Source organism: Talpa europaea (genome assembly GCF_964194135.1).
Source record: "Talpa europaea genome assembly, chromosome: X".
NCBI classification, from domain to species: Eukaryota; Metazoa; Chordata; class Mammalia; order Eulipotyphla; family Talpidae; genus Talpa; species Talpa europaea.
Genome location: NC_140081.1, coordinates 12,551,782 through 12,555,665, shown reverse-complemented (window position 1 = coordinate 12,555,665; position 3,884 = coordinate 12,551,782).

The window sequence follows — 3,884 nt, the reverse complement described above, 5'->3', positions numbered from 1 at the left end:
AATACTCCATACAATGCCCGTTTTAATCAGGTAAAGAATGAGAAAAAACTCTGGTTATTTTCAACATTGTTAGCTCCAATTGAACTGACTCATCTTTGATTGATTTAATTGAATGAATTATGGCCATTTCAATTTGATTTGGAAACATAAAGGTTAGGATGATATTTCATTCCCTCTTGAACTTGTGGGCTTCAGTGCCATGACTTATTTAGTTGCATTTGTTCCTGAGAAATACCTGGGTTTTTTTCACACGCTAGAGCTGGACAGTTGGGATTTGTCCACCATTTTTTTTTTTCAAACAAAAGGTGCCATTGTTTCTTAGGGTTGGTTTTTTTTTTTTTTTTTTTACAAACACCCCTTTCTTGTAAGCACACTTGTATTCATCTAATAATCATTCAATGGACATTTATGGAATGTAGGACTGTATATATGAAAATTATATAGAGGAGATAATAAACGACATAGGGAATTCATAGGTGTAATTAAAGATTTGAATAACCTGAGGCTAGAGGAATTGAGGATATCAGAGGAAGTCAGAAAATCATTGAGAGTTCTTCTGTTCTCATACTCAGTTGACCATTTATCTTCATTCATTTGTTCAATATTACTTGTTTGAGTAGCTGCTAAGTACAAAATACTATTGTATTAATATTTGTGTAGATATGAAAAATTATCACTTGTGATTTCCTGGTAATTAGAAGATTATCTTGAATTTGAAAATAATCTAAGCATTGCACTATAGGAACATGGCTTATTTTTGGTAGATCTATAAAGAAGAATGTTATGTTTCAATATTTAATTGCATGGGAGCATGTGCAAAATTATTATTACATTTTTTATTTTTTAAAAAAAATTTTTCCTTTTTTATATTTTTTAAATATATATTTTACATCATTCTTCATTTTTGTACAATGTATGCTTTCTCCTCTCAGGTTATTACAATTTTTAAAAGGGTAGTACGATACATTTTTAGAGGGAAAAAAGACCAAGAAATAAAACAAAAATTTAAATTTATATCTTGAGGTGGTAGGATTATGGATGATTTTAATATTTTTCATCTTTATAACTTTCAGGGTTTTCTTATTAAATGTGAATTGTCTCTTATAATAAGACATTTTTAAGAATCAGTGTTAGGGCCTCCCCGGTGGCGCAGCGGTTGAGCGCTGGGTTGCGAAGCTGCCCGCAGCCTCTGCAACGCCGGTTCTATCCCCGGCTGCTCCCCGGCCACTGGAGGAGGGTCTCACATGGCACGCAGACCTCTCCTGCCGCCTGCTGCTCCCCTCAGCAGTGTACTTCGGTCCTTCTGCCTGCTCTGCTCCCCTCTCTGGCTCTGGTGACTTCTCTCACCCTCCCGCGCTTCTGACTGTACCCAGTGCTTGTATAAATAAATAAATAAATCTTTAAAAAAAAAAAAAGAATCAGTGTTAGATTCACTGTACCTCATGGATGCTATTTAAAATTCATGAAAGTTCTAATTTTGAGGGTTTTTCTTTCTCAAGTCATCTCCACGTTTTTGGAGACCTGGAAAATCCTATTATCTTTCATTTGGGAGGAGTCATCTGGCCCAACCCCCAGCCTCAAGCATAAATCTCTTGAAGCCTGGTGTGTTCTCACTTCTCACCTCTACTAATAGGCCACTTACCCCACAGGGCAGCTATCTTTAGACAGTTCATATTTTGAAGAAGTGGTTTCTTTCTACTAAGCAAAAATGGATCTCTGTGTAACTCCTATGCAGTGGTCCTGATCCTGCCTTGGGAGTCACAGAAAGCAAACCCAGTTCCTCTTCCATATCCCCAAGTCCACAGTGCTCAGATTTTGTTATACAAACAAATTACCTGGGGAGTTTATTTAAAGGCAAAAGCCTACATACCACCCCAGAATTGACAGAGTGGGGCCCAATGAGCTATTAAGAAGAGAGACTAGAGGGTGAGCAGTCTAAAAGCAGGGGCTTTACAGTCAATATGGTTGAATTTTGCTACAGGGAAAATGGGACGTGGAATAAAGTGAAACTATATAAATAGCTGTTTCATTTTTCAAAACTATTCCAGGTCAGAGTTCATCTTTCCGCATCACAACTTTGGTTTTATTCTATTAATAGTTTCCAGATTTCTTTCTATGTTTAAATATATATGCATATATACATACATTCATGCTTTTGGCTTTTGACAGAGTGAGATCATTTTTCTCGTGTTCTTTTACAGATATACTGCAAGCTCCATGAGGGCATATATTGCAGTTTTAATATCACACCTAAAGAAATTAACACTAATTTCTTAATATCTGACAGTATGCAGGTTTCCCTGATTGGCTTACTAATAACTTTTTATAGTTGGTTTGTTTAAATCAGGATCCAAACAAGATCTGCCCATTGCACTTGACTGGTAGGTCTCTTACGTCCCTTTTAAACTCTAACAGTCCCCTCTTCATCATTTTTCTCTTGCCATTTATTTGCACTTTAGAAATTTGCCTGTTTGGGTTGTGGTTGAGCATGTCCATCTAGTGTCATTCTGTTTATCTCTTGCCTCCTCTCTTATATGCATTTCCGTAAATTGATAGTTGGAGCTGAAGACTTACTCAGATTTAGGTTCAGTTTTCTTATAAGAATACTTCATAGTGCTATATTGACTGAGTGAATGAACTAGCTTTTTTCACTTAATATACTGTATACATCTTTCCCTGTCAGGACTTATGGACTTCTCATTGCGCCTTTAGCTACTTAATTATTTCCTAGTATGGACATCATCTGTGTATTTAGTGATAGCCAGATTCTTAGCCAGTTGAGAATCTGAATGTAGTACTGATAGGACGCAAAGCCTTTGTGAGTTTTCATTTACCCATCTGTAAGATGGAAAGAATTACACCTTTCTCTGACTCACTCTGATGCTCATGGTCATTTAATGTAAATATTTAACATGGTTTTTCTATTAAATCCTAAATGATTTTCTAAATGCAAAATTTTAGAGTCATTTTTGTTTTTTTCTAGGACAGCTTATGTTTTTCTTTTCTTTCCTTTAGTTACAGGTAAACATTGGAAACTCCATAAAGTAAACCACTATTTCTGCAGAAAAAAATGGCAGAGAAGTCATTATTGAATGTAGCAAATTGGCTTTCTTCAGGAAAATCTACACTAGGCCTCTTTGTTAACTTGAAGTATGCCATACTACAAGCGGACTAACCTGAAATCCTTTCACCTAAAGATAATGTACAAGCCTTAGAACTTCTCGTTCTCATGTCGCTGTTTATGTACATAATTAAAATTCTAAGTTAACAAAAAAAGTTGTCCTGCTTTCTTTTTTGATATTATCAAAAAAGATATTTCCATTTTGATATTATTGAGTGACATTTTAAGCATTTCTGGTGCCTATGTGTGTGGTAAGTAATTATGGTGTGTGTCTCTGGGTGTGCGTGTGTTTGTGTGCGTGAGTACATGCATGTGTTCAAGAAAACCATTTGCTTCTTAAGGCAGAATGAGCTGGCATACTTCAGAGTCTAAACCCCACAGCAAAGTCAAAAATAATTGCTCTGAGAGGAGATGCTTTGATAGCCAGCACAAAGAACAAACCTTTTAAGTGATAATTTGCCTAACAGTGATTAAAAGGCATGCGGGAGAAAACAGTAGCTGTGATCCCTTCTTGTGTGGTGTTGCCTCCCAGTTTGTACACATCTGGTTCTTGAATGTTGATGGGAGCTGCATAATGGAGGCATGGTGTATGGTTGTGTGTGTGTGTGTTGGTTCTCTGTATGCAGGCTTTGTGTTCTCTTTTGCCCCTGGAAGCACAGCTCATTGAACGCCATAAATCCAGTGCTGGTGGAGATAGCAGGAGCCTCTTTTGACTTGTCAACCAGCCAGCACGGGTGGTGGGAGAACAGTATGTCAAAGAGAA